This window comes from Otolemur garnettii, unplaced genomic scaffold, assembly GCF_000181295.1.
Source record: "Otolemur garnettii isolate 467f Iridium unplaced genomic scaffold, OtoGar3 scaffold00072, whole genome shotgun sequence".
Classification (NCBI taxonomy): domain Eukaryota; kingdom Metazoa; phylum Chordata; class Mammalia; order Primates; family Galagidae; genus Otolemur; species Otolemur garnettii.
Genome location: NW_003852467.1, coordinates 3,841,081 through 3,855,927, shown reverse-complemented (window position 1 = coordinate 3,855,927; position 14,847 = coordinate 3,841,081). Strand labels below are relative to the sequence as shown.

General features: G+C 36.0%; 1 protein-coding gene and 1 non-coding gene across 2 annotated transcripts in view; one reads left to right on the top strand and one right to left on the bottom strand.

Annotated features, from left to right (window-relative positions):
* DMD (dystrophin) overlaps positions 1 to 14,847 on the bottom strand; it is a 2,307,273-nt gene that overhangs the window by 2,290,931 nt on the left and 1,495 nt on the right. The gene's annotated exons all lie outside the window — the stretch shown is intronic.
* On the top strand, positions 659 to 762 carry LOC111726599. The gene has a single exon (XR_002774339.1). It is a non-coding gene; the product is annotated as a U6 spliceosomal RNA (small nuclear RNA).

The window sequence follows — 14,847 nt, the reverse complement described above, 5'->3', positions numbered from 1 at the left end:
CACAGAGAACTGTGATTGTAAAGAATGGATACATTTCAAAATTAGTTGCTATATACTTATGCAAAGAAGATTTAGCAGATTATAAAATAATTAAGTGTTCACTTCTTTATTAATTTCCTAATATCACAAAGCTGTGCATTAGAAGAAGTGGGTGCTAACATCCCATATCAATTGCTATGTCCCTGAATTCTTACTGTGCAGCGTCAGGATACCAGTGAGCTGAAAGACTTTTCAGAGTGGACCTGAAGTTTAGGCTCTAAACCGATCACTTATTTGCTGTACTTTCTTATTGCCGGCACTGTACAACCCTACTCACCCACCTCAAACCCTTCAGAATACAGTTCTAATTTTTAGCTGAAACCTCCAGATAGAAATGAAACTGGATACTTATTTTTAGGTATACTTTATAATGGCCATGATGTACAACATGATTGGGTGATGAGTGAATGCTGTCATTTTCTTTTAGTGATGATAAGAAGAAAAAAAAAAGAGACACATAACATTTTTACTTTACGTTACTTTACAAATATGCAGAGTTTGTGCACTTCATAAAATTAACTATCAATTTATTCTTCTATGATTTTACTTGATAATGCTAGTATTGTATTTGTATTGTTTTAACAGTGAATAATTTGATACCTTAAGACCTCAGGATGTTGCTTGCTTTGGCAAAACATATACTAAAACTGTAACATACAGAGAAGATTAGCATGGCCTCTGCAGAAGGATGACACGTAAATCCATGATGCACTCCATATTTTTAAAAGACTGAACTTGGACACACACATTTCACCACTCACAAAAATTGATTCAAGATGGATAAAAGGGGCTGGGAGCGGTGGCTCACGCCTGTAATCCTAACATTCTGGGAGGCCACGGTGGGTGGATTACCTGAGCTCATGGGTTTGAAGCCAGCCTGAGCGAGAACAAGACCCCATATCTAAAAATAGCCAGGCATTGTGGCAGGAGACTGATACAAAAGAATCTCTTGAGCCCAGGAGTTTGAGGTTGCTGTGAGCAGAGATGATACAGAACTCTACAGAGGGCAACAAGTAAGATTCTGTTTCAGAAAAAAAAAGATGGATAAAAATTTAAATCTAAGGCATGAAAAAATAAAAATCCTCAAAGACAGTGTGGGAAAAATACTTGAGGATATCAGCCTGGGGAAAGGTTTTATGAAGAGGACTTCAGTGGCAATTGCCATAACAACAAAAATAAATAAATGGGACTTAATTAAATGTGAAAGCTTTTACACAGCTAAGGAGACACGACCAAAGTAAATAGACAACCTTCAGAATGGGAAAAGATATTTGCATATTATGAATCTGACAACAGCTTGATAACTAGGATATACAGAGAACTCAAATTAATCAATAAACAAAGAGCCAACCATCCCATATATCACTGGGCAAGAGATATGAAAACTACCTTCTCTAAGGAAGACAGACAAATGACTAACAAACATATGAAAAAATGCTCATCATCCCCAATCGTCAGAGAAATGCAAATCAAAACTACCCTGAGATATGACCTAACCCCAGTAAGATCACCTCACGTCACAAAGTCCAAAAGCTGCAGATACTAGTGCAGATGTGAAGAGAAGGGGACACGTTTACACTATTAGAGGGATTGCAAACTAATACAGCCTCTTTGGAAATAAGTATGGAGTATCCTCAAAGATCTCAAATTAGATCTTCCATTTGAACCCACAATCCCACTACTAGACATCTACCCAGAAGAAAAAAATCATTTTATCATAAGAACATTTGCAATAGACTGTTTATTGCAGCTCAATTTACAATTGCCAAGGCATGGAAACAACATAAATGCCCATCAACTCAGGCATAGATTAATAAATTGTGGTACATGCACATTATGGAATACTCTTCAGCCATGAAAGGTGGTGATTTCACACCTTTTGTAATATTCCAGATAGAGTTGAAACACATTCTTCTTAGTAAAGTATCACAAGAATGGAAAAGCAATTATCCAAAGTACTCAATACTGATATGAAACCAGTAGATGATCTTATGCATGCCCACATAGGAAAAAAAACGCATTTCAATTCAAGTTGGGGGGAGAGGTGATGAAGGGGGAGGGGAGGGGTTGGTGTGCTCTCACTGAATGAGCACGGGGTGGGGGTGCCTGACATATCTTTTGTGTGCCGGTCATAATTACAAGAGGGACTCTACCTTACAAAAATCAAATATTTTGACCTGGTTTGTATCTTCACATTAATCTGAAATAAATATACTTTTTTTTTGGGGGGGGAAGACCTGGGGGAGGAAATGTGTGGATCACAAAGAGAATAAAACTTTAAAGTACTCTGTATAGCTTAACTATCATATTATCATAACTAAACATCCCAACCTTTAATAGGATGAAATAGACCAAAGTGGCAATTTGTCTCATACAACTCATTTCCCTCAATTGAATAATGAGGAATCTTGAAAATAGCACTGTTTGTGTAGTATGGTTAGTTATGCTGTATGGTAGAAAGATGCAGTGGAAATGATACTACGATAGGATTCCAAATTTGTCTTCCTAACTATGGCTGTATAACTCATTATAACTTTAAGTAAAATTTGAATCACTTTCCAGAGGTGCTAGGCAAGAGGCAAAGAATCAATAGGGAAATCATGGTCCTCAGTTGCCAATAGTCTATAAATAAACAGATAACTTGAAAAATGAAGCACAGCACAATAAACTGTTGATACAAATATAAGAAGGATGCTATAGTTGTATAGACAGAGGTACATAACTCAGTCAAAGGTGAAGAAGAGTCACTAACTATGTTGTTTTGGAGGATTATAAGACACAGAACAAGAGGGTGGTGCCTGTAGCTCAAGTGGCTAAGGCACCAGCCACATACACCACAGCTAGCAGGTTCCAATCTGGCCCGGGTCTGCCAAACAATGACAAATACAACCAAAAAATAGCCGGGTGTTGTGGGCCTGTTGTCCCAGCTACTCGGGAGGCTGAGGCAAGGAATCACTTAAGCCAAGGAGTTTGAGGTTGCTGTGAGCTGTGATGCCACAGCACTCTACCCAGGGCTATAGTTTGAGACTCTGTCCCAAAAATAAATAAATAAATAAAACATGAAACAAGAGAATATGTGAAAGTGAGAATTATTTAAGAGTGTGGGGTAGAGTCAACATTTCCAAAGGCACATGACAAGGAAGTGTGTTACAGGTAGAGAACTGCGTGGCAAGGGTGAGGTGCTCATATGATGGATGAAAGACTAGACTTGAGAACAGATCAGGGAAAATGTTGTAAAGGACCTTTTCTTCCATACAAGCTGTTTGAATTACAACCTATAAATAATGGGGATCCACTCGTGCATTTCAAATAGAGGAGTAACATATTAATTTTTACCTTTGAGATGAGCTTAGGAGCCACGTGAAGGGTAAACTGGAGGGAAGCAAGACCACGGGTAAGTTAAGAAGCTATCACTGTAGGCAAAGTAAAATACGATGATCTGAGGTGGTGACTGGCAAGAGACATGGAGAGGAGATGACAGAACTAAAAGAAAGTTAGGACCCAAAAGGCAGAAAATAGCTACATGAGTCTATGTAAAGAGGAAATAATACTTCCTACCTTGCTTACTTCTCATGGGCGTTATGTGAATAAAGTAAACTTGAAAGTATTTTGTTAATTATGAAGTTCTAGCCATTAAAGGAAGTAGTATTATGAAATGCCTGTGAATTAAAGATCCCTTTGATTTAATGTCATTCCTATTTGCTTACACACAGTCCAAAAACTATGAAAATATGCTTTACTTACTCCTTAAGAGAAAAGTAAAATGCTAGGTAACTCGTGTGTGTTCAGATTTCTGGATGGAGGCACTAATGGATAGCTACTCTATGTGAAGAGGTAGGAAAGTACGGCAGGGGACTCGCTCTGGCTAAGAACTGGAAACTGGCAGCACACTGGTTCCCACGCATCTGTGGAAAGCTTTCTTCATGAACAGGGAGGATCAAGAAATATTTAGAACTAAAATAGAGGTGAGAAATAATCAATCCTTAATAGATTGCTGAACAGAATTGAAATCAAATACTCTTATACAAGGTTTGACCTCTAAATATAAGAAAAAAATGCAGCTACAATCTCGTCTCTGGATATGAACTTATCTAAACAGTATTTAGCTTGTACATTAATAATTAGAGTTTATTATGGAAAGTTCCGTTTAGCCAATAAAACGAATAATATCAAAGCCAACACAATGACTCCTGTAATTACCATTTTGATTATTGAAGGACATCGGAACAAAGGGGAATCCCTATAATCTATGGCAGAAGCACTGAAGACACTGTTTTCCAACTTTTTTTTTTAACCTACAGCACACTTGAATCTATAGGTAAAATTTCCACAGCACACTTACTTGAATTATGTTGATCAAAAAAAATATATATATACTTACTGTGCTTTGATCGTCTTTCAAAAATAACTTAATCAATGATCTTTAAAAACTTTTCCAGCACACCTAAGATCCTCTCACAGCACACCGATTGAAAAATACTGACCAAAGGCAGGTAATGACCCAAACCTATGTCACTAAATCTGTTTCCTTCCAAGAAGGTAGAAAGGTAAGTAGATCTTAGAAAGAGTGTGATGTTTAGAATTGGATAAAGCTGGTTCTGATTCCAATCATCCCACCAGTAGCTTAAACTCATTAAGTCTCAGTTTTCAGGTATATAAAATAGGAACAATAAAAACATATACTGGGGATTGTTCTAAGTACTAGCTAAAAGAATGCATAAAAAATACTTAGTATTGTACCTCTTAGTTGTGAAAAAAAATCAGTAAATAGTGGGCATTATTAATGGATTGGTAATTCTGTTCTGCAATGTAAACTTTCTCTCATTTGAAGAAGGAAATATTATAAAATTGATGGTCTTCTTAATCTAATGTAGCAAAACAGAAATTTCTTGAATCAGAACCAAATTTGGAATGGGAACATAGAAATAACAAGAATAAATGTGAGAAGAAACTGAATAAAATATTAAAGCTGTGGTAGAGAAAAAATAAAATCTTATGCCAAAAAGAAAATCCAGCTTTAAATGGTGCATGGCCATTCTCCACAACAGTTGGTTAGTCGGGGAAATTTTTGTTCATAGAATCTATGTGTTTAATCTTGCACCACTCTAAATTTGCCATTATAATTACTAAGTTATACATTTCTTGGCCTTCCCAGAAAGACAAGGAAGAGACTAAAGAGTCCACATGGCTTAATAAAAGAAAAAAAAAAAACTTTTGCTTCATTATGGAGACTTGTTATATTTCTTATCTTAAAGGATAAGAGACTTTAAGGAAGTGACATTTTCTCTACAGGTGTCAGTGTCTTTATCTGTCAGGCTAAGAGACGGGACTAAATATTCCTTAAGAGCCCCTTGTTTTGAAATTCTTAGCTTCTATAAAAGGGATCTGTCTGGATGTCTGCAACACATAAAATAAACATAAGACTATAATTATCTAGAAATATGTAAAGAACTCCTACATATGAAAAATAAGATGGCAACTCAATAGAAAAATGAGCACGGAACTAGAACAGGCTCCTGACTAAAAATAATATGCACATGAGTATGTAAATGTATGAAAAGGTTCTCCAACTCATGAGTTATCATGAAAAAAATGGAAATAAAACCCACAATGAGATACTATAGCACAATATCTAGCTAGAAGGGCTAAAATTAAGGGCCGATAATAGTAAGCATGGACAACAATATCTAGACCTTTTACAAAATGATAGCTAAATTTATCTACCTGTAAAGCCAGCATTTTCAGCTAAAGGTGAGTATTTGGCTATTCTAAGACCCAACAATTCCAGCTCCTGGTAATTGCATAACAAAAGCACTTGTACATGTGCAAAAAATATGTAATAAAATTTAGAGTAGCATTACTTTTAAGGATTCCCATGTGAAATCAATTTAAACGTCCATCTGGAGTAGACGGAGTAAGTAAAGTGTAGCATACTCACCTCATAGCATATTACACAGCACTGAAAAGGATTATATCAAGCATATTACACAGCAATTAAAAGGATTATATCACAATTGCAAGCAAGAAAATCGATGAATCTGACAAACATTATACTGAGAAAAACATGAGACCACATACTGTATGGCCTCAATTACATAAATTTCAAAAACTGTCTATCCTAACCTATGGTGCATTACAACTCAGAATGGTGCTTATTTGGGGGAGAATATTGTCTGTGAAGTGGTAAAATAGGGTTCTCAAGTTCTGGCAATAGTATTTCCTTGGGCTGGAAAATTCATTACTAGGATGTACCAACACTGTGAAAATTTAAGTTTTACACCCATTGATTCGTGTAGTTTTATACCTTTGAGTCATGGTTCCGCAAAACATTTTAAAAATCAAGCCAGACAGAATTGCTTTCTTGCATCTATAAAGGGAAATTACTCTACTAGTGAATACCGGGTAGAAATTTGCCTTGCCTTTAGCCTACACATCTAAATTACATCAGAGTCAGAGAAAAAAATAAAGACATTCATGTATGCATGCATACATAATTATGTCCATGACTATATACACATAGATCTGTGTATGTAGGAAGGGGTAGGAGGAAGACGTAAGAGAGAAAGAGAGGGAGTGAGGAAGAAAGCTCAGACAATTCAATTCTTTTTTTTTTTTTTTTTTTTTTTTGCAGTTTTTGGCCACGGCTGAGTTTGAACCCACCACCCCCAGTATATGGGGCTGGTGCCCTATTGCTTGAGCCACAGGCACCACCCAAGAATTCAATTCTTTACTAAATCCATTGCTTAGGGGGCAGAGAGAGAGAGAGAGAAACTGAATTTCTGGACAATTCAATTCTTCAGAAAACATCTTCTTTATCTTTTATTCCGAAGTAACATGTAAACCTGCATCTTTTTAATTTCTTAGAAGTTGGGAGTGAAGCTAAAGACCAGTTATACTGGGTTATGCTGAGGTTGGATGCAACCTTACTGATTATCCAGCCCAATTTCTCCTGTTTCAGGTCTGTGCAGCAATGGGCCTATCCTATATAAGATGTCATCCTTTTCTTTCTCCTGTGTTACCCCTGAGGTCTTATTCTGTGCTGAATTTCACTTTAAAAAGAGGTGAAATATTTTCAGGTAGCTTCCAATTTAAGAGAAATAGACATTAAGTAAAACAATAGGACAATTTCTCTAAAGATAGCAAAGGGAAATCGTTTCAAGGGACAGCTGTACACAAACTACCAAGAAGAGGTGACTATTTGCTTTGGAATCCTCCTGAAAGCAAGTTTGCATGGCCACCCTCAAGCTAGATTTCAAAATATTTAGCACTATTTTCTGTGATTGGCTTTTGCAATTATTTAAACCTCGTAATTTCAGGTTTGATTCCAGCGAAGATGATCAACAGCTGGTAGGCACACTCCCTTATTTCACGTGTCCCTTCAACTATGTGGCTTCACCCTTCATTTGAATTCCTAACCATTTTTTTTCATTGAATTTGCTTTCTTTCCTTTCAGCCATCATTTTTCTCGGAGAGGCTTGCCAGTCCTTTTCCATCACTCAAACAAGGAACCCTGGAAGCCTCCAGCTTGCTCCTAAACTGGCTTTTCGGTCTGGGGTCACAGCTGCTGCTGCTCGCCGCTAAGCTGTCACCGTAGATAGTTTCCTCTTCCCATCCACGGAAAGCACATTCATCTTTAAATTCCTCGGGGATTGGATCTTAGTCATCCTTCTCTAGCACAAAGCCTGGCAGTTAGCATGTATCAATAAATATTTGTCAGATGAATGAAAAGCAGCAGAAACACCCTGTCAGTTCAGTTGGTGGGCTTTGATCCTGTGTGGATGACCTAATGGAGAAATACGCCCTGCCTCCGGCCACTGTGGCTGCCAGAGCCAGGCTGGGCACGGGTCAGCAGCCAGAGGGAGAGGAAGCTGAGGTTCCTACCCACCAAATTAATGTGTCCATCACAAGAGGCTTTTACTCAATCTCCTCTCCTTTCTGCACTTGTCATAGAGTATAAATGAATCCCACGACTCCCCTAAAGCCCATGCAATTTTAGGTTAGCATTAGTGTCACTTTCCATAATCCAGTTTATTGTTGCCATACTGAATAATTCTACTCAGAATACATACAAAAGAAATCTGTGCTAGTCAAATCAGACTATGTCCAGCCTCTATCATACTTTATCCTGGGAGTATTAGGGTCAATGTAACAATACCATAACTAGAGCAGAATAGCACAGATGAGTTTATTTTCCGTACTGTTCTTTTTGGCTTTTTGTATTGATAACTCTGTCTTCACATTGGGTGAAGCTGATATTTCTTTAGGAAAGTTGATAATCGCTATTTACCTTCAAATACATATGGACAATGACTAATCTATGGAGACCACCCAACCTTCCTGTTCAGCCATCCCCCACCTCCTCTATAAATGTTTTTTGGGAAGAACATCTCCTCATCTTTACCTCCCACGATACTTTAGTCTAGATCATTGTTTTACCCATTTTCTCACTTTTCACAGTGCATTTTGATCTATAACCACAAAGCCCAACTAAACAAGAAGTTTTCTAGAGGCCAGTCATGCTAGGAATACTTTGTACATTTGTGATTTAAGTTGACGTCAGATTTCCCAAGGTAACGTATATATTTAGTATTTCAAGTTGCCTTGTTTGGCCAGGTGTGGTAATTCTAGCAGGGTGAATTCAGGAGGGTGAATCACCTGAATCACCTGAGATCAGTGCTTCCAGAGCATCCTGGGAAAAGGGAGAACCTGTCTCTACTAAAAATAGAAAAAATTAGCCAGGCATTGTGATAGGCACCTGTAGTCCCAGCTACTTAGAAGGCTGAGATAAGAGGATTGCTTGAACCCAAGAGTTTGATGTTGCTGTGTGCTATAATGTCATGGCACTGAGAGAGACTCTTCCTCAAAAAAAAAAAAAAAGTAGCCTTGCTTTATTCAGAAATCACATTTTATACTGTCATTACTTTCTACATATCAAAATGTATGGTGTTATTAAAAGGTTTTCTATTAAAAATTACTTTCCAAAATTGTTCAAAAAGGAGGCACTAAAACATTATAGCTAAACCTATGTTGGTTTATTTAAACTAAAGACAGTGTGAACAGGTCCTAAAGAGTCCAGAGTGTAGATTAACTTTATGAAAAGGTACATCTGCACAGGCATTTATCAATTTCTCGAGATCTGAGAATAAACCATGAAACATTTCATTCCTCTAAAGTTTTAAGCACTAATGGCCCATGCATAGTAAACACTAGGTAAATATTTGTTCATTTGAGCTTCTAAAGCACCATTTGAAATGTATTTGTCTTCAGCTCCTATTCATTTTTCTTGAGCGAGTTATGAATTTTTATGGATTTATAATAATTTGCTTTTTTTCTATTGACCCTAAAATATGCCATATGAAGACATAAGAAGATATGAAACACCAACCCTCATATTAACTTTGAAAATACACATAAGACCTTCAAACTAACACAGGCATTTCTCCCCTCCGACTTGTATTTTCCTCAAGGACATTTAAATGGCACAAATATTTCAACTACTTTTGGCTATTTGATAATACCTTGATTATAAACTTTAAATCTAAGGGAAAGGAGAATCCTATCTGTCTCCTTTCTGAAATAATTCAGATGTGTCGAGTTCTTATATGTTAAGCTAAAACTCAGATAAAGTGAAATAAATGGAAAATCAAATATTTTTAAACTTCTGGAAGGTTTTTTGACTTTTTTTATGTTAACAAGAACAACGAAGGAAAACGTAAAAATACAAAATTTTGCCCCAAACACTCTATAAACCTGCTCAGTTTTCCAATAAGAAATACTATTTGTTATGTTTATTATCGGTCTTTAGGAGAAAAGACTGAAAAAAGAAAAAAAGGAATATCTCAGAAGGTCCGTGTACTTTCATCATTCCCCGAGAAGCTCAGTGATTATGAGGAATGAAAACCAGAGCCCAATATTCTTACCCCTTGGAATCAGAAAAAAGAGAGTCCTTTAAAAGATCAAGATCTTTGATAGCAATAACAAGAACTAAATTTGCCAGGGATAGAGCCCTCTTCTTATCAATTTCAGGCAAGAAGCAATCTTTTTCTGCATAGTGAAAGGCAAGCCAAGGAAAAGAAAAAAAATCTGTGTGACTTTCATTACATAAAATTGACTGGATGGTTGAAAAACAATACTTTTAATTTTTTTTTCTTTTGGAAGAGAACTTTTACTTTTATGTTGGTTGTTATTTTATTCTGAGATGGATAAACAGCAAATGAAATTGTTTTTGAACACAAGAAAGCTCCCCCAATTGCCTCTTTTGGCTTCCCTAAGCTTTATCCTCTTCTTCAGTGATTCAGTGAGTCTCCCTCATTGCTTTACATTCCTAATCCAATAGGAAGAATTTCCTTCAAACCCTTAAGCCCTGTATCTGTTACCATAGAGACAGGCATCACAGGATTGCTGCTCAGTAATGTCCTCATGGAAATACGATAAGAATCCTATGGGTTGTGTTGGAATTTCCAGTGCTATCAGTGAACAGAAATGAGATCCTTCACTGGAGAAAATTCAAGGATTTTAGTTTCATACTGTGGAAGTATGGAGATTTTAGTATGTAATATTAAATCCAGAATCCCATACTTCTATAGTTAGAACTGATTATGGTTTTTTCTGATGACTTAAAAGAAAAATCCCTTTTCTTATATCCTCATTCAGGAAAATATAAATATCTCATTGCTAACTTTTAATTCTAGCATGTCTTATCAATTATTTACTAACAGCCTCAACTGTTCTTTTATAGCGCAGTACATTTATTTATAGCTTGATCTCTTTTAGTACATATTTGATCAAGAACACCCTCATCTTTTTTTAAATAAAAGTATCTCTTCAAACTCTGCAATGTAAAATCTGCTTTCACAGTCTACACATCTATGAGAAGAAAGAAGAGGAGCTCCGAAAAAATGAATTCTGCTCACTTTACCTTGTTTTCCACTGACTGTCATAGAAGTCCAGTGAAATCACACACTATCGGAACAGCAACAATAAACATAATTGAATCTTAGCAAACAGGTAATTTCAGCAAGATCAATGAGCTCAGGCCAATCAGATATTATACTTAAGTCAGTGATTGCAGTGCCTCCAAATTTTCTTACAGCAACATTAAATAAACATTCCTCAGCAAGTAAACTCTCTCAATAGATTAGAAGCCAAAGAGGACCCAACTTTAACTGTCAGTCAATATATTTAAACCACTATTCAAAGTCTCTAGTATTTAAATATTATGGGTGGTCCCAATTTCTATTTATAGTATTCAAGTGATATTTCATCCTGACCTCATTTGAATTAGATGCATGAGTCAATGAGCAAAAAACAAAGCTTCCTTATAGTCTAGAGATGAGGTCAGCAAACTTTCAGGACCAGGGCCAGATAGTAAATATTTCATCTTTGTGGCCCATATGGTCTCTGTCCAACCACTTAACTGAACTGCCGTTTGAACACAATAGCAGCCGTTAACGATATGTAAATACATGGATGTGTCTATCTTCCCATAAAACCTCATAGACAAATTGGAATGTTATATAATTGTCAAAGGTCACAGATATTGTTCCTTTAAAAACAATTTAGAAATGTAAAAAAAAAGTTTTTGCTGGCTGGGCAAACAGAAATAGCTGTGACATGTGTACCAAAATGTATTAACTTTTGGCCTGATGGTTCTAGTGAAGTACTAGAAACACTCAACGAAATATCTAAAAGGGAACTCTTTTTTTAAAATGAAATCATTAGACTCACAGATTCTCAGCATTTAAAATTACCTCAAATTCCTTTTCTCAATTCCATCTCCTTCACTTTCCCTTTAGTACAACAACCCTACTTTCAGCCCTGAACACTTCAGGAACAAGGAGTGCAGCATCTCATAAAGTAGTTAATTCTCTGCTTACATCATTAACTGGGAGAATATTTGCACTCTGCTACCAGTGAGGTACAAATGAATCTAATATATATTTTATATATGTTTGTGTGAATGAGTATACACATAATTCTGAAATTTGTTCTATTTTTATGTTTTATTATTTAGGATATGTGTACAAAATATTGGCAGGTTTCATTGTCTTTTGATGCCACATGAGACTATGCATGATACAGAGATTATTGCCAACAAAATCATTATATCTTATTCAATAAATTATCATCTTTAACTCTCTCACATCCTGTACTCATCGCATTGATTTTTTTGAACCATAGTTCAGAATGTTATACTTATTCCCATTAAAATTGATTGTTTGGGTTTCACAACAGTTTTTAGGTGGACATAATACTTTGGTACCCTAATAATTCAGTATACTATTTCTCTTTTTCAGCTAACGAGGCTATTTGGACCTTTCTCGAGATTTTGAGTATTAATGCTTTACGGGACAAGCAGGGCCAAGGACAGAATCAGAAGGCACATTATGGGAGATTCAAGTTCATGTCAGATGGAGTCACTTTCATAGAACTATACAGTAAATAGTTTTGTTAGAGACCTTCTTGATGGTTGAAAATGATTCATTAATTAATACACAAAAGGTGAGGTAATTTAGCAAGATGATTCATCTATTATATTCAAATCAAACAGCAAACATTTCTCCATGTTGACCATATGGGCCTCATAAAATCTTCATTGAAGGCTATGCAATAATCATGATAATTAGCCATATCACAATTTTTCTTTTTTATCTTTATTTATGTATTTATTTTTTATTAAATTATAAACACATAGATAATGTATACATTAGAGCATTTATGGGGTACAACGTGCTGATTTCATATGAAATCAGGAATGCTTACATCACACTGGTTAATGTATACTTCATCTCATTTACTTAATGATTGTATTAAGACATTTATACTCTATACTAAGAGATCCAACATGTGGGATCACACCTATGGTGCATAATGTAAGAATACATGTCAGCTCTATTAGTATAGAGCATATCACAATTTTTCAAAGAACATTGAAGGATCATAGCATATATGACCTTTCTACACTTTCTAAACCACTCCATCTTTCTCAGGAATTCTCAGTTATTCATAGGCAGGAAAAAATACTTCCTTTTTTTCCCCAAGAAAACTATTTCCATGCTTATAAATAGCTACTTACTCTCCAAACCCTAATTATGGAGTTTCATTCCTATTTTCTCTTTAGTTTATTAACTTGAGGGCCAATTAAATGAAATATTGTTTTTGCTCTTTCTTTTTAAGCAGTTTTGAGCAGTTCCCCCCAAGGGGGTGTGTATTTGAAGGTGCATGTGCATGCGTAAGTGGTTTTGTTATTTGCTTTTTCATTTTTCAAAGATTGATGACATGAGATTGGGAGAACAACAGGATGGCGCCAACTTCTCAGGCAAAAACATTTCAAAGCCCGTTTCTTAACTGACAGTGTTTTCCCCTGTTTGCCTTTGGAGATGAAAAGCAACACACCTGAAAGGCAGCCACTCCGTCACATGTGATAAATTTCACTTGACAGTTTTATCACTAAAAGAGAATTCAGGGACAATTTTGACCTCAAATATTGTGATGCTTAATACAATTTTTTAAAAAAAAACCTAAAACAGATAGTTGTTTTTAGGGTGTGAATGCCTTAGGAGAAAACAGTCTAAGTTTATAAAGAATTGGTGAAAAACCTGTAGAGATTTCTACAAATAACCACTTCTAGAATTTAAAATACATTAAACTTGTTTACAGTCTATTTCATTTTGTTCCACCTCTTTCACACTATTTTTAATGCATTTTTCTTCATCTTTTCTTTTTTTTTTTTCCCCCTCAAATCACTTCAGAAAAGACAGCATTACGCAACTGGGCTGTAAAGACCGCAATGTGGTCTCATCCCTTCGCGTGCTGTTCACGGTCCACAGCCAGACAGAGAAGCAAGCATTTTCAACTCTTACAATGCATTTATCAATCAGGGTACGCCTGATCTTCAGGTGTGCGGCCCAAAGCCTCTAAGATTTCATTAATAATCAACAACTAGTGCCACCTAGTGTCCGTCCTCTCCATTCATCAGTGAAATCAAATAGCACTTCTAGTCTCAGAAGGAGGAAACCTAAGCTACAAACTAACAAACAAAAACCCATGGTTTGGGCAGTCCAGTGGTTCATTTCAATCACACTATCTCCATTGAAAGAAAAGCCTTCTTTTAAAAGTAACTATGGTAACAGGAGTTGTGAGGCTAGCAGGAAGCTAACATTTTTTCTCACAGGAGACAATTCACAAAAGCAGAGTCCTAAAAATGCAACGTAAAAGAGTTTTTCCCGACTCCAATTGTCACTTAAAATGTGGATGGAAAGTTGAGAAAGGAAATTGGAAAAGAGGACTGTATTTTAAACAATAGTATACACACAGCAGATTTTTGTCACTCAAACAAGAAAAGAACTCTGTATCATTTGGATGAAAAATTCTGCCAGTCTTTGTTAGTCTTTTCAAAGATTAACCAAGTATTGTAACAGACTATAGCAAAGCCCAGGCGGTGCTGGAAAGCTATTAAAGAGAAATACTACGAATTCCTGAACTACATTCTTTAAAATATTTTTCTGCTAAAACTACACATCTAGAAAACTAGTTTCATTCTTGCTGTATGTATGAATTATGAATGATATAGGCAAACAGTCAGTCATGTATGCTTCAAGGTTAAAAAGTACTCATCCAAATCCTTGACAATTTTTCAAAACATCGTCAGCAATGATTTTGGTAACATCCACGTATTCTCATCAAACCACCAGATTCTAATTGATTCACTGATATTTAATACATGTTATCTTAACTCACTCTTTCTAAGAGGAATACGTAATTGAAAAACAGGGGGAAAAGTTACATAACAGCCAGTAGTGTTCCTTA